A 26,342-nucleotide genomic window follows, 5' to 3' on the forward strand; every position below is an offset into this window, starting at 1 on the left:
CACTAATACACTGTTTGCAGAGATGAAGGCAATACTTAACACCAATAAACTTTTTTCATGTAATGCTGGAAAAGCAGAGAAATACTTAAACTTTTAATTGCATCAATTTGTACTTTATACAAGCTCCCCCTGTGATAGTGATTCATAGTGATTTTGGGAAACCAAAACTGGAAATCCTGTACTAAAAGAAATGTGAGTGAAAGAATTGGTGTAGACAAAAACCCTAGTTGGCTTTTACATTTTCTATTAGGAAGCAATAAAGGATTGGGCATCAGGGAACATGAATGCAATCAATTTCTCTACTTTGTATATTCCACATGCTTCTTTGGGCTTGTAACTTTCCTGATGGGCTCCCCATAGTGATCAGTCAAAAAAAAAAAAAAAAAAAAACAACAATTCAGATGGAAAGAATCTCTACACTCATCACCAGAGATAGTCAAAAGGGACTGTTGGAGCATTTGGCTCTGTGCTGAAGCTGGGATTGGGGAGGATACCCATGGCACAGTTGATACTAACAGCTCCTGAGAACAGAAGGTATATTGAACCCTGAGGCAAGGGCAAAAAGAGGCTGTAATGAGGATATGTAAGACCATTTTGAGATCTTGACCAAACTGTTCACCATTTACTGATGCACTCAAACAAGTGTGGTTTAATGTCATTGTGACATTGAACCAAGCAATGAAGATAAAAATTTAACAGAAATTTAATAGACTATTGGGTTGAGACTGTATTTCTAAATCAAGCATAGAAATGAAAGGAACCTCATATATCCCAGAGAGAGCTAGTATTCCCAGACAGTGAGAAATACTCACACTTCTACACTCTATGCATTTTCTCATTTCCAAATTGGATTGCTTGAGTGAAATGGCTGGTGTTTTATCTCAGCCTAAAAGTTAAACACATACATAAAAATTCTGTTACTCATTTCCAACTTATAGATCTCTTGAAAAGTTTTGTCATCATTTGCAGATTAATTTTTCTCATCTAATTATTTGTACTGACAGCAATCTTTATGTCCAACTGGTACTTGGCATTTTCCAAGCATTTCCACATGTGTTATGATATGAGATTTATCATGCTGAGTTCAATCTCTGTTATATGAATATTCTCATCATGGTTTATCCCTACCTCTTCACATCACCCCAGCAAACTCTGATAGTTATCAGGACAAGATTTCAAAGGAATATGGCAGAGACATTGATAATTGAGTTAAGGGGTCTGTTCAAAGATGTTTGTCTTCATAATCTATAAATAAAAACTCTGATCATATATTTTGAAAACAAATCCAAGGTTCTTGAAGGCAAATCTCATTTCTTTAGGTCAGGAATTGCTGATAGATTTTATGCTTGGACAGTGTTTGAGGGATTGATAGATTGAACAGATTGTTACTTAAATTATAACATCTGACCAAAAAAATGAGCATTTACTATGTGCAGGGATCTTATTAAGTACTTTCAACAACACTTCTTTGTCATAATCCCCCCCCCCCAAGAAGGAAAAATCTCCAATTTAAGATAAGGCAGCAAAAACACATTTAGCAGAAGGAAAATATCTGGTTCCTTGAGAGCAATTCTGAGTTATTTTCTGTTTAATGACATAAGTTTCAGGCACTGTCAGGTTTTCTCTGAAGCCATTTATACCTTAAACTCCCAATGTCACCTTCAGCTTGGAGAAACATAAGGGCCTTGCATCTCAGCATAGAAAACCTCACTTCCTAACTTAACACCTACTAATGCAGCTTCCTGAACATTTATTTTCTGTTTTAGATCTGCTCTTTATTTTTCATTTTTTATTTGATATGTATATATATCTACCTATATATATCTATCATTTGTCTCCCTCTTATTTCCTCTTGGTTATCTTAATTTTTAATTAACTATTGTAGGTGTTCACCCAGAATGCTTTAAACCAGCATTTTATACAACTATATTCTATGGATCAAGGAACATCTAAAATAATAATAAGTTCTTTAGGAAAAAATTATGTTCATTTTATTGAGCAGAATATTTCCAAATATATTCAAGTTTAAATCTCCTCACACATACAATTTATTTTTAATACTGTTCACTTATATTCTGAATAATAATTTGTTTAGCATTTTATTTTCTGTGCATATTTACAATGTAATCTGTCTCCAGCAAATCCCAGACAATGAAACATTGAATTTATTAGTGAGATCAAATATCCCCTCAACAGTCACCAAAAGTTCTTCTAAGGTTGGCTGTCTTCCTTTCAGTTTTTAAGAGCATATCTACGGTCACACGGTCACACAGTATCTACCATTTGGCTCCTTCTCTTCATCTGGATGTTTTTGTTCTCATGACCACTAACTATTTCCAGGGAGGTTACATGGTCACCTTTAAGACCTCCTTCAAAAAACCAATCTAGGACTAAAGAAAGAAGAACCTAGAAACTCACCTGACAGTATCTCCCCAGGAAACTGCTAAAGAGCATCCACTGCTCAGTTCCTTGGTCCTTGCAGGATGACTCTCTTAGATAATAGAGAAATGAAAGTCCAGCCATGTCCACTGTTTGACATGCCTGAAAAGGACCAATTAGAATAGGACTCCCCTTTAGATTCTTTTCCTGGTAAAAGACTTCAATACAAGTGACTTTCAACATAGACTTGACAGTGACAACTTAATTATCAAATACTCTGGAGAGAGTGCAATAACATTAATGCAACTTGACACATAATTATCATTTTTCCAATAGAATTACCATGTGGTTATAGCTCAGTTCTTTTTCTGATTGAGTATCTGAAGTGCACCTGTCCCCTCTGATGTTAGGTTTATCCTTCTTTCCTATCCTCATCCCTAAGTATATGTGCTCTCCAACAATGGCCAATCAGACACTAGAGAATAAGTTTCCAGCTGATAAAAATCTTATACCTTTTCTTCCTTGGATTTTTTATTTTTTTGCAGTGAGAAATATCCGAATTCCTAAAGAATGATAAAAGCATGGACATGAATATTTACTAGGTAACTGTTATATATTAGACAATGAGCTAAAAGTTTTGACTGTGAGAAATGGTTATTTTATCCTCAAAGATAAAGGAACTCAGGTTCATATAAGTTAAATAATCTTGCCATAACCACAAGGTTTGCATTAATAGCTGATATTTCAATCCATCCCTGTGCACTACAGTGAAAGCTGTTCTTAACCCTAATTTTACACTGGAATCACTTGTGGAGTTCTGTAAATAGTCATACTGGATTTCACAATCAGAATCTGGAGTATGGTATTGACATTTAGATTTCAGCATTATTCCCAGGTGTTCTTGATGCATCTAGGGTCGAGAATCACTACTGTACATGACTTTTATAAATCAGCAAATTGCCAAAAAATTATGTTTATTCATTTTTTAATCTACAAATTAAGAAGTGCATAAAAAGTGAGGAAAAGTCCTATATACACAATGGAAATTGTATACACTCCTTTACTTACACAGGGGAAAATAAGTACATCGAGAGTGGTATGTATAATTCTGAGAAAGTTAACTGTAGTAAGGGAAATGTTTTCTTGGAATTAAGACAGAACTTGGTTTAAACAATCTCAGGCAAATAATTTATTCCAGAAAACTGAGAATCTTCATTTCCCCATATTTTCAGCTCATCTTTAATACTGTTAGTATTAACTAAAGATACCTTACTTGTCTTTAAAAATAACTCCCTACAAACAATCTAAAGTTGAGACTATATCACAGTGAAGTTTCCCCATGAGCATACAAAGAATAAGCGATAATTCGCTGTTGGATAAAGTAGTGTATAGATTTGATTAAAACTGTTTGTTTGATTGCTATTGATTGTGAACATGTTTGCTGGTTTTCTTACTGCTGAATCTGCACATTTCTGAGAGACATAATAGTCTTTACTTGTATCAGTGGATTCGTTTATTTCTCTTTGCAGTTCTATCAGCTTTTATATCACATATCCCACCACTCTGTTGTTAGATGAAAATACACTAAGAATTGCTATATATTCTTAGAATATGCAATACCCTCCTTAATCCTTAATATGTTTCTTTGCTCAGAATCCTGTACTAAGATTAATATACCTACTTCCCCTTTCTTTTGATTCATATTAGCATGGTATCTTTCTCTCTTTCTTTATTTTTAATCTATATCTCTTTATTTTTTTTTCTGGAGACAACATATAGTTGCATCTTATTTTTTTAATCAATTCTGACAATTGCCAACATATCACTGATGTATATAGACCATTGATGTTTGAAGTAAATACTGATATAGCTGGAGTATTAGCTATCATACTTGTTGCTGTTATTCTTTATGCCTGTTTTTTGACCTTCCGTATTTTTGCTACTTTTTGCAGTTTTAATTGTACATTTTTATTATTCTGAATTTTCACCTTTTTAGCATATCAATTATTTCTTTATTTTCTTTATTTTTACCTATGTTAATTGTTACTTGAGTTTGCAATATACATTCAAAGCTAATTCGAATCAGTCTAACTTCAAATAATATAGATCTTCAAAATGAATTAAGAAAGAAAAGTACTTTACCCTTTCATGTTCCTTCATTGATGATCTACCTTTATTTATTTATTTATTTATTTATTTATTATTTATTTATTTATTGTAGATGTAGATGTAGATAGACAGAATGCCTTAACTTTTTTTTTTTAATTTTTATGTGGTGCTGAAGATAGAACCCAGTGCCTCATGAATGCTAGGCAAGCACTCCACCACTGAGCTACAGCCACAGCCCCTGATCTACCTTTCTTTATGTGGATCCATGTTTCTAACCTACATTATATTTCTTCTTTATAAGAACTTTTGAAACATTTTTTTTGCAAGCCAGGTCCACTGGCAACAAATTTCCTCAATTATTAATTTTTTTCTGAGATTTTTATTTCTCCCTCACTTTTGAAAAATACTTTCCATAGGTGTAAAATTATAGCTTGTATTTTTTTTCTATCCACATTCTAAGTCACTCCATTTTCTCTTGTTTGCATCTTTTATGAGAAGAAACCTATTGTGTTTTCTATCTCTGTTTCTGTACAGAAATTTGCTTTTTCCTCTTTAGTGACTTTCATAGTTTGTTTCTTCCTCTGTGACTTCTGAAATTTCAGTATGATATACTTACATGTCAGTGCCTATTGTTTGCTTGTTTGTTTTGCTCTACATTGGTTCATCTTGATGTTCTCCAAGATTCCTGCTTATCTGGCACAAACCTGGTGAAATCCCAGTCATTATTGCTTCAAATGGTACTTTTGTTTTTCTTCTTCTTGTGTCCCCATTATGAGATTGTTACTTGTCTGTAGTTAACCAACTGTTTGGGATTTCTATTATGCATTTTTTTCAGTCTTTTAAAATTCACTTTGCTTTGCAGTTCTGAATGTTTCCATTGTCATATTCTCAAGCTCATGTATCCTTTCATCAGCCATATCAAGTACACTAATGAGCCCATCAAAAGCATTCTTTATTTCTGTTACAGTGTTTTTGATTTCTAGCATTTCTTCTTTATTCTTAAAATTTTCTCACTTTGCCCATCTGTTCTTACACTCTGCCTGATTTTGCCATTAAAACTCTGAGCTTATTAATCACATTTTTTTGTTGTTTCTGTGTTTGTCTTCTTTGAATGTCACTTGCTGGTCTGAGTGCTGCAGTGTTCTTTCCATAGCTTTCCTTTGTGTATGGTACTCATTTAGTCTCTTCACACTGATTTTTGTCCTTTCGTAAATCTTGACTTTTTTTTTTTTTTCTGGATTTTGTTGTGGTGGTGGTTGTTGACATGAGACATTGGTAAAAGGAAGTGTCGAGAATAGTAGGTCTTTGGTAATGTAGTGGGAAGGTGGAATAGAAATTTTCTGTAGTTCTGTAATTGAGCATAGGGCTATGAACTTCATTAATTCATAGTCTATGAATTTCAGCAATGCTTCTCATTTTTCCTTTCCCTTAGGTGAGTCAGAATGAATGAGTGAGCTGGGCATTTCCCTTCCCACTGTGGTATAAGGGTAGCTAGAACTGGATATTCCCTTCCTTCAGTTTGGTAAGAGCCAGAAAAACACCCATGAAGTGAATACTGGTAAGAGTTTTTTGCAGAGCAAGGCTTTGTGAAGATCAGAATACTCTGGCATATTTCAAAATAGTTCTTCCCCACCTCCTCTCCATGAAGGCACAACAGGATTTTTCTCCAGTATTCACTAGAAGGACATAATAGATTTCCTGGGGTTGAAACTCAGAGGAGCTCAGCATCTCCCTGTGAATTGGTCCCCTTGGAGTTTTTAACAGGGTTGCCCATCTGGAGCTTCGAGCTATTTCTCAATCAGGATTCATATTTTTCCTATTTGGGCATTGGTTCTCAAAGAGGTTTATGCTTAGGTAAGTTGTAGTTTTCTGTCTTTGCTTGTCTGTCTCTTCAATTTTTAGGGCAGTGATTTGTGCTTTCATTTTGGTTCCTTGATCTTGTCAGCCATTTACTCAGGGTCAGAATGGAGTAACCCCACATCTAAGCTCCTCACTTGCCAGACTGGACACAACACCTTTTAATTCCTTTTTCAGTAGGTTTTGTCATTGTTTAAGAAGCAGTATAATGATTACATCTTGGTTAAGCTTTCATTTGGTTTGACTTTTACTGGGTGCTCTTTTATTTTTTAGATTTATAGATGCTTACATCAGCTTCTACAATAATCCTTCTGGGGAAAAGATCTTTATTTCTAGTCACACCATTAATTTTGTTTTTAGTTATTTGATTTTTAAAAACCTACAGTGCACTGTCTTTGAATAAAAATCTTCCCATGAAGCAGAATCTCTTTTCCTTCACCTCTCTATTACACGCACATGCACACCCCCCCACACACACACCCACACACCACTACCCTTGACCTTAACCATGTGAATTTCAGGAGGAAAGTCACAAAATAAATGACAATTGATTTAAGGCTAAGAGACAATGATAGCCCAAGACAACATCATCTTTTAGCAAGGGGGTAAAAATGGAGATGAATTTTGCAATGGTCATCCTACTCAGTGGAACTGACATGATGCAAGGGTGTGGAAATGGAAGTGAACAATGCACATAGTAGGTTTGGGAATTTGCAATTAACTGAGCATTGTCTGAATATCTGATACCTTGTGAATATTGACAGAATATTTTGAACCTAACATTTCCTTAATAAATATATAGGAACTTGGAAATTCCTTCTAGAGCTTCTTGAATTTAATCCCATTTCCAAATCATGCCATTTCCTATTTTTTTGAGGCCCAGCAACATGAATGGGGGACACAAGGAGCTCATTGCTGAGCTGGTAGTGCAATTAGTCTTTCTTCTCATATATTATTTTCCCTGAAATCATGACTTGGACTTGGGCATGGAAAATACAGACAGGTCCCATCTCTTTTTGGAAATAGCAGAAAATATTTTCTGGAAAATCAACACAGAGAAGCAACAGAATTGTCCTTTTCTGGGGCAGGCAAATTTAACTTGCAAGAGATCTCTGTGTTTCTGTTCCCCATCAGTATCCATGTAATGAATGAGTGTATTCTTTTGACACTATGGGAAATGAAAGCCATCCCCTTCAATTGTGCAGCAAAGATAAACAGAGTTAACGTGAAAGGAGGGACTTCTGGAGATAGAAACCAGGAGTAGATGGTCAAGGAAAATAGTCAACTTTAAACTCAATTAGCCAAATTGAACTCAGTTTTAATATTGCTAGTTCTACTATTTTGCTGGTTATTTCCCTTCTGATATATGTACGACTATCCTGCATACTCCATAGCAAAATGTGTGTGGATTGTAATAAGACACTAGGGGTGTGGACATCATGAAGTGCTAATTCCTGAGCACACACTGTGACTAATCTTCTTACATCAGAATACAAAAGTGGACCTTTAGGCCTGTTAGCATATTGGCCCTTCAAAAAAGTAAAAAAAAAAAAAAAAAAAAAAAAATAGCCTTGCTATAACCTACCTGAAGCATTCTGGTAATTTCTTAAACAGATTCCTTGACTTCTAGAGTTTAGTTTCAAAAACACTCTGCACACTGTTATCAAGACAATTTTCATGAGATTTAAGACAGAAGATTTCAGAATCCTTCAGAGCTTTCCTGGCTCTCAAAGTCATTTATCACCCCATGATCTCTTTTTGAAAACTAATACCACTTTTCTCCTTTATTATTGGACACCCCGTGTGTTCTCTGGTTCCCCCATGTACTTCGACAATTTACCATTGTTCAGGAAGTTTCTCCCACCTGAAATTATCCTTACTCACATTTCTTTCAGAGCTCACCCCACCAAGCCCGCCAGGAGTTCTCAGATCTCTCTAGTTCAAATTAAAGTTTCCTCTTTCTTTCCTGATCTCTCATTAAAAGTTTAAACCTTTATGTCTTTATTGAGGTACTTTGAACAATACGCTTCATATCTCAATTTATCTTAGTAGATGGAGTGTTGCCGGCAGAGAAACTCATTATTTTTCTGCGTCTGTTTGGACTTCTGTAACAAAATACCACAGACTGGGGGGTGCTGATAAGCAACAGAAACTTATTTGGGAAGTCCAAGATCAAGGTGCTAGCAGATTCATGGACTCTGAAGGCCTGCTTCCTAGTTCATAGATGACTTTGTTTGGGCTGTGTCTTCACATGGGAAGGGAAAAGAGAGCTGTCTTTTGGGTCTCTTTTAGAAGTGCAATAATCTAATTCATACAGACTCTGCCACCATGACCAATTACCACCAGAGGCCCCAAGTCTTCATAACATTATTAGGACTTCAACATATGAATTTGGGGAAAGGCACAAACATTCAGTCTAAAGCACTCCCCATGTCACTACAACAATCCCAAACCACATAGACACATTGCCTTATTTATTGTAACATTGTCAAATTCTGTGGGTGTGCTTACTTTTTTCCTTACGTATATTTCCTGAGGAATTCTTCAATTAAATCCTAAATTGGGGCCCCTCATTGATTTTCAGTATCCCAACACATTGCAACATGGAGATTACTCTTTGATTGTCATCAGTGGTAGGAAACGGTTACAAAATTAATCCTGGGAAGACAATGTAAAAGAACCCACCTGCATATTTCCCCCAACCACTCCTAATTGTGTGGCCTCTTCTTCCTCTCCTCTACTTCTTTACTTGCATTTGCTCTTTTCTTTCCTTATTCTATCCTTTTTTTGTGCTTTAAATTTTTTTTTTCAGTTTTGTACAGTGACTCAACTATGTTTTATGAATTTGTTTTTCAAAAGTGAAAAATTCCTCCAACACCCCACAATGTGAAATAGTTAAATATTTTATTTCTGCTTTTCTGTAATCTTTCATATAATATGATCATTATTACTATTCATTTGCAATTATTATTTTCATAATAAGTAATTGCAACCTCTTCCGATTCCCAGACTGCTATGTTTCTGTGAGGCGTTTTTAAGACAAGAAATGTAGAAAATGACTCTGGATCAATCTGAAGGAGTATATATATATATATATATATATATATATATATACTAATTTTTTCTCTATCTTTTAACTTTCCTCAAGTATAAATTTGAGGGGAATTTCCTCTTGATCATTATTTTCTGAGGTACCTATGTAATCCATAGCTCCAATACCTTAAACAAGAAATGTCGATACGTGCTTGAGGATATTTATCTTTCCTAAATTCCTCAAGGTATGCCTCCTCTTTCTACCTCAACTAATTTTTTTTTAATCAAGAAGAAATACTGGAGGTTTATATTTTAGGTGCAGAAATTTCACAAAAAAATAAAGTTTCCCATGGCCCTCAATGAAGAAAGGCAAAGAAGCACACATACCTCCATGGCTTTTGTGTCAGTTCTGAATTCTGAGATATGTTGGCCTTACACCTATGTGCCCCATGCATAGATAGTACTGTTTGCAATCTAAGTCATTATGTTCTTAAGACAGGGAATATTGTGAAGAAAATCTACTGTATAGTATATTGTGGGTACTACATGAAATGACGTATGGTTAGTGCCACACAGGGTGGTGCTCGGTGCGTGTCTTTTTTTATTTTCTGCTGGATGCATTTAAAGAACTTGAGCAGAAGGGGAACAGATTTTGGCATCAGACAATTCTAGTAAGCTCTCTAAGATTAGGAACCAGGAGAACCCTTATTTCCATATGACTCCAAACACCTAGCAGATTGGGCCCAGCAAGAATGTACTTTTTGAATAAAGCCATGAGGAAAATAATAAATTTAACTGGGATTAATCCAGTTTTAAAATCCAATATATAAATATTGGCTCTGTCACTTACCAGTGGTCCAGTTAAGTAGCCTGGGTTATTAAACTTTAATTTCTTCATTGTTGAAATAAGGACCCTACTACTCTTTTCCTGAATTGTTATCATTTTTAAATGAAAGCACCTGGCAAGTTTTCAAAATGAAATGGATGATAAATAAATGCTTATGGAAAGAACAGACAGATGAATGAGTGGATGGAGGGATGGGTAGGTGGAGGGAGGGGTGAACTGGAACAACTCAAACAACAAATAGATGCTGAAGTACATGTGGGAATCGTCACTTGTCAGCCTTAGCAATACAACTTTAGATGACAATTGTTAGCCTGTTAACATAACTATAGGCTAACTTAAAAGTCAAATCAAGCTGACCCCATTCTGCCTAGATGCCTCACCTGATGCCCCTACCCTTCCCCCTTCCTGCAAGGGCCCACTTACATAGAAGCTGATACCCCCACCCTGACCACAATGCTCACAGAGGGTGACCTACTTTCTGAGAATGTACAGGAGCTGCCATTTCCAAGAACTGGTAGCAGTGTCCTTGCTTCTCCTGCCCCCACCCCTTTGTGGTTCTTGAGGTTTTGAAACATGCTCTCCACCTGCAATTGCAAGGGCCCAAACCGTCCCCAGTGCATTACCTAGATTCTAAATTTAAAAAGTTTGGCTCACAGGAAATCTGCTGCTGTTCTCTCTGTGCAGAGGCAAATTATCAGATTCTTCTAACAATAAACTTGTTTCTGCTTAGCTTTGGTGTGTCGAGTGATCAGTCCTGGCCAGTTTCCTTTCAACAATAAGATTATTATTGTCTTTAATTTCTGACCTAATCCCAAATTTTTTAGTAAAATTCCTTATATCCCTTGCACAGAGTTGAAATGTCAGTTTCCTTCTACCAGCTCACCCCAGTCCTTCACTTACCACTGGAAGTCACACTTATATTCAAAAAGAAATAAACGATGAATGCAAGCATCGGATACTTGCTCCCACAGGCACCAAATTGGTGCCTAGGGTTCATTCTTTATAACTGTTCCACTCAGTAGTTGACATATTTGTGAATGAGAAGCAAAAAAGAAGGCAATCATTGGATTTGGAATTATATTCCAGCCTCATGAATTAGACTTTTTAAATTCATATTCTGTAAGTTATGAGAAATTCTATTTTTTTACTGACGGAAGTTTAATGTCTGGATTTATTCTCAGTTTGTTAAATAAGTCCCTGTTTGCTTTGCTTTTCCTTTGTTCATAAGTAACATCAGCCTTAGAGTATGGTAAAAATTTGGTGTGCTCCTCTCACATGTTAATGTTTGTCTCTGTTTATCAGCGTTATCTTATACATTCATTGTTTCTTTCTATACAATTACAGAGTCTCTTTTAAATAGGCTAGAATACATTCTAATGTATGCCTGTACTGTCCTTTTGTATGTGTGTAGGTGTATGCCTATGGATGTGGATGCATCCACTCACAGTTGAAAGAAGCTATTTCTTTTTTAAAGGGAAGAAACATTAGCCAGCTCATGTTCCAGACTATATACTGAATTACTTAACTAAGTTCATTAGCATTTCAGTAATGTAACACTTTAATTGTGCTATGAAATTGCTTTCATCTTCCTCTCCTCCATAATGAGAAATGCTTCGCCCTATTGTAAAACTTTTGAAGTGTTGTGCACAATTCTAGGTCTCTGTGACCCTTTCAAACACTATATTTAGCAGGAAAGACTTGCCACACTTTTAAGGATGACTTCCCAATTCCTTCACATACCCGATTCCAGGCTAATTTCTCAGCCCATCACTTTTCATTCACCCTTTCCAGATCCTAGCTCCTTGGAGTGTTTCACCCCTCATCGACATACATACATTTGTGTCACGGGATCTAAATGTCACACCCTTTAATAAAAAATTATTACATATGGATCTTCATGAGTCTGACTATTCGAGTAATATCTGTCTCACTCAGGAAGACTGAAAGTTCCACGAGGTCAAGATCATTTCTATATCTCCTGACTTTTCTTATGTTCAGGGTCTGGTACTCCTAATCTAAGTGAATGAATAAATGAAATAATGAATCAATTTCTAATTGCATATCATTTTAAGGTTCCTGACTAACAGGGGGAATATAATTTGACCATAGGAATTATTAGACTCCCATCCTAAAGCAAAAAAAATAAAAATAAAAAATGCAATATCTCCATTACAGTAAGACTATGAATAATGGAGGGTACGTATGCCAATACAGAAATATAAGTTGAATTGAAGGTTAGTCTGTTGATGATGCCTTATAGACTCTGGGAAGCCTCAAGAAACAAGTCAGATCCTCTTTTTTTTTCCTGGCTCTTTGATTCTTTTGTAGGGGAAGAACTTGAGGCCATAGAAGTCAAGCTCACAGAAATCGGTGACAGATACACTTGTTCATCGAAATGTGACAACTGACACCCAGGAGTTGCTTTTCCGGCCATCACTACTCCTGCCTTCCTTCAGTCTTTAAGACTGTCTCCTTGGTTTAAGTTTCCTCTCTCTTCAAACCTTCCCCTTGTTTGTAGCTGTCAGGCAACTATCACGGTCTAGACAAGCTGAGATCACTAGCAAATAATTTGGTTTTTATGGCTCTGCTTATTTACCTGGGAATTGTTTCTTTATTTCAAGTTGTTTTGGGATATTCCAATGGTAGGCTTTTGTTTTTAAGTTAGTTTCACAACTAAATACTTGCATGAGTCTTTTTAACTCCTTGAACTTTAATCTTCTCAATTGAGAGATGAAGACAGTGAGTTCAATTAAATAGGCTACTTATTATGAAAATTGCATTAGAAATGAAATTTAAATTCAAAAAAAATGGATAAATAAAACATGTTTTGTAACTTAGCTCCAAAATCTGATCTTAAACATCCACTTCTAATTTAATATAAAAAACTGCGGACAAGAAACTGGGAGAGACAGGGGGAAAAAATTAAGGGCAGAAAAATTCGATGTGTATAGAGAAACAAAGAAGAGATGACAGTAGTTAAACTTGTAAATTAAATAATAGTTGATGAGGAAAAAGGGCAAGGTGTATTTTTGATAGATTGAAATCAGCAGCTTTGAAAATAAAGTCTGCCTTCTCTTTTTAGAAAAGTCTCCTGAAATGCATGATTTGCACATGTATTTAACAGTTATAAGGAAGAAAAGGCTAATAAATAATTTATTGAGTGAATTTTATTCATCTTAAGACACTGACCTTTCTCTACAAAGATAACTGTAGTTGCCTCCAGCTAAGTGAATCAGTTGAGTTTTTTTTTTTTTTTCATTAGTGAGAGCAGTTTTGGCAACTCTATTCATGAAATTAGATGTCAACCAAATGCTCAAATATTTACGAATTGACATTTTGTGTCTTTTAAATATTCAGCCATTCTAGGTGCATCAGTCTTCCCTAGTGTATAGCTATTAAGAATGGGTGGCAAGAAAAGTCACAGAAATAAAAAGGAGGTTTTATAACACATGGCTTGAAATCTTAATGTGGTGCCTCAGATCTATCAAACCAATGAGCATCAAAGTTCAGTTTCAGCATCAGTATTTTTATGATAATTTTTTTTCTTTTTTTCTATTTCCTCCTGTGGCTGGGTTATAGAAGGCTGCAGGTAATGTTTATGTTGTAAAATTGAGGCCAGTAATTTAATCCCCCCATAAAACTCACTCACAATTACAATAGCATTGAAATGGTACATAAATGAGTTCTTCATAAAGCAGAAAAGAAAAATGGTACAACAGTTAAGCTTTTTAATGATGGGCACTAAAGCAATGCTGCTGATTAGATTCTTTGCTAATTACCTTCTGTTACTTAGATTGGATGTATTTCAGCAGAATAGAAACATCTATTCATAAATAGTTGTTTTCTTGGTAGCAATATGAAAACATTTAATTCTAAACTTAGAAATTACTTCTCAGGGTTGCCCGGTCCAGTCCTCAGTTTGTCAACAAAAGGAATCATGTCCCATCCAAAACACGGCCACATGGCTTCCACCCAGCTGGGGTATATATACTATATGGAAGGTGGTAAAAAGAATGCAATAGTAATATTTGAGCTGATTATTAAAAAAAATCCGGGGAAAGAGCCTTCTCAGGAGAGAATCTGAAATGTGAAAGCACTGAGGTGAGATGAGCTAGTGTTGTAAAATAAAAGAGAAATTTGTCCAAGATGGATTTGAGAGTTAGGCAGGGGTCAGCTGGCAGGGGAGTGTATGCCCAAGAAAGCTATCATAAAAATTAAGTCTTAAAATCTGCACCAAATGGATAAAAGGATGTAGAGAGTAAGAGTAAAAATAAAAGCTACATTAGAAGGTTGTCAGGGACTGAATGTATTTCTTCAACATGTATATAAGGAAGCCATCGACTGACATGTAACTGTAGTTGGAGACAGGGCCCTTCAGGAGATAAAAAAAAAAAAAAAAAAAAAAAAAAAAAGGTTTGATGAGGGCATCAAAGTAGAGTCCAAATCCAATAGGGCTGTCGTGCATTTAAGACAAGTCACAACAGAGGTTAGGAAAAATATGTACACAGAGGAAAGGACCCAGGAGGATGGGGCTGCAGAAGTAGCCTTTTGCAAGCGAGGGAGAGAAGCCTCAGCAGAAACCAATCTCTCTAGCCTCTTGGGCTTGGATATCCAGCTTTGAAAACAGTAAAATATAAGTTTCTGTGGCTTAAGGCACCCAGTCTGTGTTTATGGTAGCCCAAGCAGACTAATTCAAAGGTTACCCAGTAACTCTGATATGTAATAAAGGTGGCTTAACTTATGTTGATTAATACCCAGATGGAGAGACATAAGCAGGTTTAAGACCAATGTTCAAGATGAAGCTATCTGCCTGCTGATGAACTGGGCAAAGGTTATAAGGTAAAGAAAAATGGCAATCACAGATCTTCAGGTATATGGGTGTACCTTGCCTACTCAGAGACGCATGGAAAGGGAGTACTGTACAGGGTGAGGCAATTGATATTTCTTTTTATGTTATGTTAACTCTGAGATCCCATTGGGGATATGGTAAACAATTCAGAAATACACATATTTGCAAGTTGCTGTCATCTCTTGCTAAAACACCAATATTCTACTGGCTAATTTCCAGTTATCCAGAATGTAAGACTTTCACCTTGAACTCAAAAATGTGTGCACACGTGCACATACAAACACAGACAGAGACTCTTGTCACATTTCAGTTGTATTAAACTATGACTACATTCCAGGATTGTTTTATTCCCTGGTGAAACAAAGGACCTAAACTATATTAAAATCTTACAGCCTAGAGGGTATGGAATGAGGAACAAGAAAATAATTAGAATAGAAAGTGAGAAGCGTTGTCCTGGCATTACATATGAATTGGAATGTGGCAGGGAAAACTAAGCTCCCTTGAAGCTCACGTCCTCATTCTCAGAACCTGGGAACACATTATATTATGTGGCAAAAAAAGAAGTAAGATTGTGGACCAGCTGACCTTACAATGGGAGCATATTGGAGAACATGAGTCCTTAATGAAGAAGAGCAAGAAGAAAGGGCCAGGGAGAAGCACACTGAAATGTGTTTGGCTGGCTGCTGCTGCCTTTGCAGATGGAGGTTAGTTGCCATGAGCTCAATAAACACCCTTGGCATCTTGAAGGTAGAAAAATCAAGGGAGTGGATTCTCCATTAGAACCCTCAGACAGAACACAGTACAACAGACACCTTGATCTCCTACCAGTGAGAACAGTGCCAGATTTCTGACCACCTAGAACTCTAATCAATCTGTATTAAACCACTAATATCATGGTAATTTGTTTCATTATCTCTACAAAATTAATACAAACACCTAATGCAGACTTCAAGATCCAGGAGGAATTTCTTTAGGAAGTAGCACCCAAGTTGAAGACTGAATGATGAATAGAAGTTTTTCTGTCAGGAAAAATTGAGGTGGGAGAGGCCCAACAGGTGACCCCCCTCCCTCCGCCCCCCCCAAAAAAAACCTGTATTGAGGGGCATATTGAACAATTATATTTACATCATTATTCAGAAAATGCACCAAATAAATAGTTGAAACCTCACAATTATGATCTCATTTAGCAAGATCTTCAATATCAAGACTTTATCACAAAGGCCATCACCATGAAGTTTTATAAAAGAAAGATGACTCCTGATTCCACTTTGATTATTCTTCAGATTAGTTCAAACAGTATTCATTTATGTAAATGTATAAAACAAGATGAGAAGCAAAGACTGCAGTGGCTGGGGATATAGCTCAGTTGGTAGAGAGCTTGCCTTGAATGCATATACATCCGTGGGTTCAGTCCCCAGCACCACAAATAAATAATTTTTTTTTAAAAAAAAGGATTGTAGCTAGGTGCAGTGGCAAGGTGCCTATAATCCCAGCATCTCTGGAGGCTGAGTCAGGAGGATCCTGAGTTAAAGCCAGCCTCAGCAATTTAGTGAGGCCCTGAGCAATTCAGAAAGACCTGTCTCTAAATACAAAAAGGCATGAGGATGTTGCTCAGTAGTGGAGTATCCCTGGGTTCAATCTGTGATATCCCCCCTCCATAAAAAAGCAAAGACTACACACAGCTATGTCCAAAATGATTGAACTACAACCCCCTATTCATGCATAAGATGCCCAGAGCATGTTTATTTTGTGAAGATAAGCACATACTTAAGAGTGTACTGCATGAATTGGCCTGTGAGAGGTGGACCCCCTGAGGAACAGGAAAGAGGATAAGATCACTGACTAGAACAGTTGAAGAAGTGATCTGCAGAGAAACAACCAATGAAACACTTAATATATGAAATATTGAAATGAAAGAAATGGGGATGAGAGAAAATAATTTATGGAAATTTAAACAGAAAATAAATCCTCTGGCACAATGAAATCCCATTATGACACATTTGTTCATTTCAGAGTTTCTAATGTACCAGAAATTAAATCATACAATTTAAAATGGGACTTCTTTTAATGGAAAATGTGGTCTAAATGGAGGGTCTTCTCCACTCTCACTGGTATTACAAAGGGAATACTGTTCTTGTTGATGCAGCAGTGCACAGAGCACCTGAAATAAGATATAGTCTAATAAAAATGTTTAGCTATTAAGTAATCAAGAAACTTAATAATGTGATAAACATAGAAAATATTAATATGTGTGCTAATGTTAAGAGTTATTATGAGAGATCTGCTATTGTACTCCATCTTTCTTTAAAATTCATGGTAAATATTTATTATTAAAATAATACAATAATTAACTTTCAAAGTGATTATAACTTTTTTTTCTTAAATCAGGAAAATCTCCAAAACTAATAATGAAGATGATTGTTTATTTTTGTTGTTAGGTACAACTGCCTTGACAAAGCCATGTGATTTGAGGTTCAAGGAAATAGAGATGGACTCACATTATTAGCTCTTCTGTATCTTTACCTATGAGAGTTCCTTAAGGTCCTGGGTTTCTCATGAAGGGAGAACAGGTTATAGACAAAAACAAATGCAGTTCCAATCTCCAGAACCACTCCCAGCACTCTTAGAAATCAATGATATTCATATCAAAGACTTCCAGTAAACAGTTTAAATGTGTTCAACACAGGGCTCTATAAATAGACTAGACTCTGCAGCTGATTTTCATATATTACATATTCTATAGCTACTGCTTTTTATCATACATAAAACTGTTGCAGAAACACGGCCACAAACTTAGAACTGTGAGAAGCTTATAATCTCTGTGATGTTGGTTCTACCAGTAAATTATCAGCTATTTTAATCAATTATCATCTTCTGGTTGAATAGTGATCACTTACAAGTGTCATTACCATGGGTCACTTACAGATGTCATGTGATAGACTCATAACTTACCTGAAGTGATATAAAGCCATGTATTTCAGTCCTAATGACCATCCCTTTGTGTAGAGTCTGTATTATATCCGACTTATTTTAGCAGTTAACATGTACCTTCAAATTATAGTGTTTACTAAATGAATGTTAGGAATATGAAAAGAAAATATCTCAAATTATAGAATATGAAATAAATTTTGAGCAAAGAAGTCATAATATTTGAAAAAAAGCATAGTCATGTTATTGAGCTTACTTTTAATTGAAAGGACACCAGATCCTCAAAGCCAGATGATTTGACTTAGCATAAGTCTCTGTGGTTTTATAAAATTTAAACTGAAATCTAGTTGAAAAAAAATGAGCAACAGGGATTCGGAGATGTCTTTTCTTAGTTAGAACATGCAAACTATTAGAAGAGGAAGTTAATAAATGAAGTATGAATTGAAGGATGGTGGGAAGGCAATTATGAATAAATATTACTAATTGTGATACAATAGGCAATGTATTTTATGAGGAGTGGAAGATAGATCAAGATGAATGTCCATAAATATTATTTAAGCTGATTGACTTTGTAATTTTCCAAAGACATATTAAAGTGCATATGTCAGTTCCTTTGGAAATAAATCATATATGAATTAAACACTTGGTGGAAAGAAACTTTATCAAATTATTAAATGTAGTTATCTGCAGTATTAATAGTACATGTAATCTGATGATAGCTAAGCCTTTTTTGGAGGGGTATGGTATATTTCCCTCCCTCCCTCCCTCTCTTCCTTCCTTCCTTCCTTTCATCTAACTAATTATATATAAAATAAAGATGATTGTTCACCTGCTACATGAGGATAGACTGAGTCATAAAATACAGATGCCTAGGAGATAAGCAACATGCTCTATTATTTTTAGAGAAGCTAATACTTTACAAACATCACCCAAATAGTGTGTAAAGGAGCCATTTTGGACATGGTCCAAGTTCAAGTTTCTAAATGTTTTGCTTTATGGCATCCTAGAGTTCAAATATGATAAATTCAATAAGTGGCAGAGTCGATTGGCATCACCTTGGACAAGGAGAGCATTTTAGCTGCTGTGCTGTGTCAGTAAGGAACCTTCTACCTTGGTAAAATCACATAACTTTTCTATGATTCAAAGTCTTATTTCAAAAAAGAAGCTAGGAAAAAAAAAAATGTTTGGAGGTTTACTCCCGGTACATGAATGGAAACCAACCACACTATATCATTCTGAAGGGACTACACAGTTTTATTCTTTGAATGGTTGTTTTGTAGGTACCTAGGCAGAAAATCTGTAGCCCAAACACACCGTCCTTACCAAACTCAAGTATTTGGTGTCTCACTGTCTCAAGCAGCATAGAAGCTAAGAACATGAACGAAAGTGTGCTTGACTTTTAAACCTGTACTTTACATCTTCAAAAGACAGCAATAAAACAAACAAAATTTTGCCTTCACAGTAAAAATTGCCTTTTCTGTGTTAAAAATTAAAATAAACACTAAATCATACACACACAGGGACACATAAATAATCCAACTGAATTCAAGTCAAAATTAATTAAATTTCAAACTAAGACACTGCAGTTATTAAGTTCACATTAGGCATATTTGAAAGAAAAAATAGAATATTGGACTATGAATACTTTAAGATTAACATTACCTCTACCTTTTATGAACTGTCAGAATATAATAAATCGAATCTCCTTGTCTACTATGATTTATATTTCTATATATTGAAAATATATATATATATATATATATATATATATATATATATATATATATATATATATTCTCCCCAGAAAAAGCCCTGAAAATAGAGTGTTCCTAACTCCATTTTGTAAAGAAGGAAGCAGGAGTAGAATGTGTCCTTTCGATTTATCTTTCTTTCTTCTTTTTCCTTCTTTCTTTGTTCCTTTGTAAGGACTATATTATTTCCCCAGCATTGCAATAGTAAGCCCTGAAGACAAATGCTAGACTGTTAGTGAAGGGATCTGGATTCCAAACAGCCCAATTTGTAAAAATTCAAGTGGCTTGCACCATTCACTACACCTCGTTAGAGTCATTCTGATCTCTCATCCTTCTGAATATAAATCAAACAGTTGTTACCTCCTGCCTTGGACTTTTTCACCTTATCTGAGAATTACATGTAAAGTGTGTTGGAAAGGAAATTATCTGAGGCGGAATGAAAATAGATATGTAAATTCCATTTCCTATCACATGCAATACTGCATCAAAGGGATATAGCTTTTCATGTGCTCATTCCCAAAGATATATCAAGCAACAACTAGGCATTTTGAGAGAGCCGTGAATAAACAGAGAATGCAATGTTACTGCCACAGGAGCTGACATTTCAGTGTAAGGAGAAAAATAAATAAAAGCAAGTTGTCAGAATTAGTATGAAGCCTCTTAAAAAGCAGATGTGGTAAAGAGTGAAGCTGCATATATAGGGCCACAAAATGAGTCATCCGAAATGTATCTAAAGAGATGACTTTTGAACTGGGCAGTAATTAATGAGAAGCTACCTATGAAAAGAAATAGTAATAGGATGATTAAAGCAGAGAAAGAAGCACAGACAAAATCTCTGAATGCCAAAAGTTTCTAAGATTCCAAATCGGTGTGGAGGAGAAATGACCCCAAGTGACCCTGCTTCTTGGTATTGATGCTCCTGGTTAAACCCCACTTTTTGAGTGTGAGTGTGAGCTGTGACTTTCTTCTCACCAATGGAAAAGCTGCAAGTGTGACCAAATGCATCTTCAGTGATAACACTTGATCAAAGTGTATCTCTGTCTTGGTGGCAGACAGTTGCCCTTGTTTACCTTTGATGAAGAAAGAGGTCATATTGGGGAGGCTCTTCTGATGGTAAACTGGGGATTTACAGCCAAAGAGAAATCGCAAATGGTCCCTGGCCGGCAACCAGTGGGAACCTGCATCCATTAGTCTTGGAAGCAGGTTCCTCTTTGGCCCAGCTTTCAGATGAGACCCCAGTTTTTGCCAGACTGTTGATTGCAAGCTTGTGGCACATCCGGAAGCACAGAATCCAGCTAATCCCAGTCTTAATTCCTGGCCCACAGGAACACTGAAATAATAAATGACAGTTGCCTTAGAGCACTAACTTTATGGTGATAGTGTTAGAACTCAAGAGATAACTGATGGGTTGGCTTTGCCTGGAATGTTCTGAAAGGGATTCAGGTGGAATGAGGTGAAGACGGAGACATCAACCTGGGCTTGGTTTTAGAGTGTACTTTGGTCTCTCAATAGGAGTTTAACTTATTCTCAATGCAGTGGACCACTATCAAAGGATGTAAGACTGGCCACCTGATCTGATCAGCCCTTTTAGAAGATTACTGTGATCACTGTTTGATGAACATTGGTTAAAGATATAAAAAACCATAAAACCAGTAATTCACGACAGGGACAAGTGCTCTGAGAGGTCCGATGGTCAAATTAGCTTTGCTAAGGAAGAACTGAACTCACCTTTGAAATTCTCACAGAATGTGGATGGGCCAATAAGGAGTAGGGGAGGGCTATGATCCCAAAAGACAGTGGAATGAGTCAGACATAACTTTCCTATGTTCATATATGAATATACAATCAGTGAAATTCCACATCATATACAACCACAAGAATGGGATCTTAATTAGAATAAGTTATACTCCATGCCTATATAATATGTCAAAATATGTCAATATACATCATGTATATCTAAAAATAACTAAAAAAAAATCTGAGTAACTATTGATGTGGGAATGAATGAACATTACAGAGAGACCAAGGTCATGTTGTGACTCTAACAAAGCATCCATATCAAGAAGTAAAATTGATCTGGATTAAGAAGTACTTCACTTTCACCATCATATGAGGAAAAAAATCAACAACCTTAGACTTGGAGAGTCTGATTCTCAGACTGAAATATTCATAAGTATTAATAATGAGCCCCCTTCCAACTGTGGCAATGCGATCAAGGTAAACTTTTTTTATCATTCACTCACAGAAAGAAAATACTGACTCTATAAGAAATAAATTTGTTGAGAAAACAGATTACGTGCATCATATGAAATATCCTGATGGAGTGAATCACATCAGAACACTGGATTTGCTTTAAACATATGAACAATAGAAGATAAAATAGAATGGTCTTTAATTTTTTACCATTTCAGTGTATTGGGAAATCAAACTGTAGGCATTTTCTTTTATTTATTTATATTTGGTAATGAGGATTGAACCCGCAGGGGCTTTACCACTGAGCCACATCCTCAGCCCTTTTTATGTTTTATTTAGAGAGGGTCTTTCTCTGTTGTTTCAGGTCTTGCTAAGTTGTTGAGGTTGGCTTTGAACTTGGGATCCTCCTGCCTCAGCCTCCCAAGGTTCTGGGATTATAGGGGTGCAAACCATGCCCAGCTGAGCATTTTCCTTCTACACTGGGTGCAGAAATAGAAGAATGAAGAAGCCAGTAGAAAATGCATAGAAGTAAACATTTGAGAACCTGAATGAAGAAATGCCTCACATTGTACTGTAATAAAAAAAAAAGAATTTAAACAAACTAAAATAATTGCCTCCGCATGTTTGCATTCTTCTTTGTGGAAGGTAAAAATCTCCTGCAACTATCTTCTGTTTAGACAGAAAGCACATCAAGCCTCATCATAGGTTTCTGAGAAACAATGTTTACAAAATATGTCAACCTCATGAAACTAGGACAGTTCTTCATTAACACTCGGGTTTTTGACAGTTTCTGCTCTTGAGCGAACCAAGTCCAGGCATGAAAGGTGGATGGTGAAGGCTTGATTTATTGTCAATAGTGAGACAGTCCATCCTCCTGGTAACTCTTTGTGGTACCTCAGCTATGGAGAACACAAACCACAGAAACCAACAGTATGCACTTCACAATTTTTGCTCCAAGGATCCACTTTAGACCTCAAATACAGCTCATTTTTTTGTGTGGTTTAAAGAAAGTTTGATGAAAGAGATTTTGAAGTAACAAAAAAAAAAAACAAACAAAAAACTGGGATTTGCTAATCTCTTTCTAAATTGGGTGCTTTGGCTAGGAAATCAAATACCTTACAGTAAATTGTGGTTCATTATGGGACACTTTATAGAGTTGTACTGATAATTACATGTGAATAAGCACCTAAATACTACCGTCAAACTTAATAGGTAATTTTCATTTACTTTCCATGCTATTTAATGTTTATACTATCTTTGTAATTCATATAATCTGATTTTAAAAATGTAATTTAACATCTTCTAACATAAATGTCTAAATTTAAATTTATGTTATATATTACATTTTATAGAGTCTGCATTAATGATAATGAAAAAATATAAAATAAAATGAAAGTAAATCAAACATAATTTTTAGTGGTGAATCACATCAGAACATTACAGAGAGACCATTTGTTGATGTATTTGATATGAATTTTACATCTAGTCACATGGCTGGGATAATGTATGGATGCTAAATTTACTACTAAATTTTATTCTTTTAAATTACAACATATTTTGTTCATTTTCTCATGTAAATATGTACATACTTGTATTCTTGTTTTATTTTTCATTGATAAACTCCAAGTCCCTGATACAGAACCTTTAGGTATTAGACACACAACAATATTTATTTTGTAAATGAAATACTTATCTTTGTTATTCTATTGTTTATATTTTCCACAGATTATTTAACAAAATACACATTTTTTTAAACATATGTATGACAGTGGACCAATTTTTATTTCCTAAAATTTCTGTATTCCTAAGAGAATATTTGATACAGTTGGATTAACTGGAGTCAAAGTTTCAGATTCAAGAACTGTTTTTTTATGTATTTATTTTTTAATTGACACAAGAAGCATATGAATTTCTGGGTGCCTTATGATATTTTTAATGCATCTATAAATTGTATAAAGTTCTAATTGGGATATACATATATACATATATCTTCAAATATTTATTATTTCCTTCCAGTTTCACTCACATTGTCACAAAGGACAGGATTTAATCATTTTCCTGGATCGATAATATTCCCTTGTGTATGGATACATCTACTTCAGCCATTTGCTGGCATTAAAGTTGTTTCCATTTTTTGGTTATTATGACTTGTGCTACAATAAATATGGAAGTGCATATGTCTCTTGGATATGCTGTTTTCATTTCCATTGAATATATACCAAATAGTGGGATTGTTGGATCTTATGATGATTCTACTTTTAACTTGTTCAAATACCTCCACAGTATGTTTTTATGATTTTGTTTTCTACCAAGGGCTAATTTACTTTAAATTAATTTACATTTCTATCACTATGTGCAAGGGTTTTATTTCTCCAAATCTCCACCAGCACTTACAGTCAAGAATTATTTTCTTTCCTGCCATAATTACATAGGGCTGACATACTAGCCAAACTTGATAAATTATAATTAGAGAATAAATATTCTTGTTATTGTTAAAGTAAACAAACCCCAACTTTAATTTTCATTGTTTATTCTTATTCTTATTACAAAAACATCAAATCACAAATATGGGGCATAAAACAAATAATGCATATTTGTAAGTTATGCTTTCTACAAAAATATCATAGCAACCTGTGAAGAACTAGGTTTGGCAAAGATTTGCAAAAAGTAGTTAAATTCAACATTGCTGATAAATCCAAAGCACCTAAAGAAGATATTTGAATGGTCAGTAAATAAGTGAACAGATAGTCAATATCATTCATCCTTAGGATAACACATATAGAAACTAATATGAAGCACTGCTTCTACTTCACATCCACAGGATGGCTAAAATAAAACGACAATCACAAGTGTTAATAAGGATGTGGAAATATTGAAACTCTCATACATTTATTGTGGGATTGTAAAGTGGTAAAACCATGTTGGTCAAAAAAAAAGTCTGGAAACTCTTCAGATTATTAAAGACAGGGTTACTATTACCATATAACCCAACAATTCCATTTCTGGATATATACCCAAGAAAATTGAATGTGCATGTTCACTCAAAAATTTACACATAGATATTATAATAGTTCCAAAGGGGAAACATCTCACTTATATATAAACTGAAAAACTAATAAACAAATTTTGGTAGGGGCCATATAATAGAATGTTATTCAGGCATGCAGAAGAATGAAGAAGTGATTCATTCCACACTTGGATGGATCTAGAAAACATTATGCCAAATGAAGTTCAAGACACAAAAGATCAGGTACTTTATAACTACAATATAAAGATGGGTCCAATATATGCAAATTCATAAGACAGCATATTAGTGATCATCAGGTGTTGATGAACTATTCTAGAATCAAATAGTGGTCATGATTTTACAACTTTGTGAATATGTTAAAATTGAGTTGTATAATTTTAAAAGGTGAATTTTGTGGTGTATGAGTTATATTTTAATAAAGCCATTATAGAAATAACAAAAACACATTGTCTACATCTAGGAAAAAACCCCACTGTGGATCCAATTTCGCATTGTACCTAATGAATTCTTTATCGAATCCTGTGCAGTGGCAGATAACTTAGTATCTCCACTGTTACATGACTCTAAGAAGTCAGATGAATGGGACTATAGGTATGAAGCCATGCTTTAAACCATCATCCTCTAATTTTAAATCTGTCACATATCTCTGGAGTGGACTCTCAGGGACACAAATCTACAAAGTTTGAACAATCTTTGAAGAATTTTGATTTTTTCCCTAATTTATGGTATATGTCTTTGAAAAACATGAGAAGTCTATTTAGCCTTAATCAAACCATGAATTGGAGAGGCAAAAAGAGTACATCAGGAAAGGGGTATATTTGCTTTTGATTCCCTCCACATATGGATCTTAATGCTGGGCATCCTCCCTCATCTCCATCCCATCCATTTATCTTAACCTGACTCAGAGATGTCAACCCTGAATTACTCTTGGGTGTTAACTCTTCTCGCCATTCTATCTTTATTTAGGTCATCATCCCCACAGTACATGCCCCCTGACTCGCTGCTCTGGCTGAGATAGCTTTCTTCCTTCCATCACCATGGTGCTCACAAAGTGTGTCCCAGTTTCCATTGACTGCACAAACTTTGAGAGGAGGTTCTCTTTGTGTGTTGCTTTCACCATCACATTCCTAAATCCTAGCAGAGTGTGTGGCACCTGATCTATATTCAATAGATATTTGCTTATGAGATAAAAATGTTTAATGGCTGTAAGGAAGCGTATATCTATTAGAGTATTTGTGCCACTGGCCAATGTCTCAAGTCACTGACTAGTGTCTGATTTGACTGTGGTAGTATGTACCAACAGATAAGGGTCAGACTAATTCATTTTAACCACCTAAACAAGTTTCAAGTATCAAAACACAAGTTTTC

This window comes from Urocitellus parryii, chromosome 15 (genome assembly GCF_045843805.1).
Source record: "Urocitellus parryii isolate mUroPar1 chromosome 15, mUroPar1.hap1, whole genome shotgun sequence".
Lineage (NCBI taxonomy): Eukaryota > Metazoa > Chordata > Mammalia > Rodentia > Sciuridae > Urocitellus > Urocitellus parryii.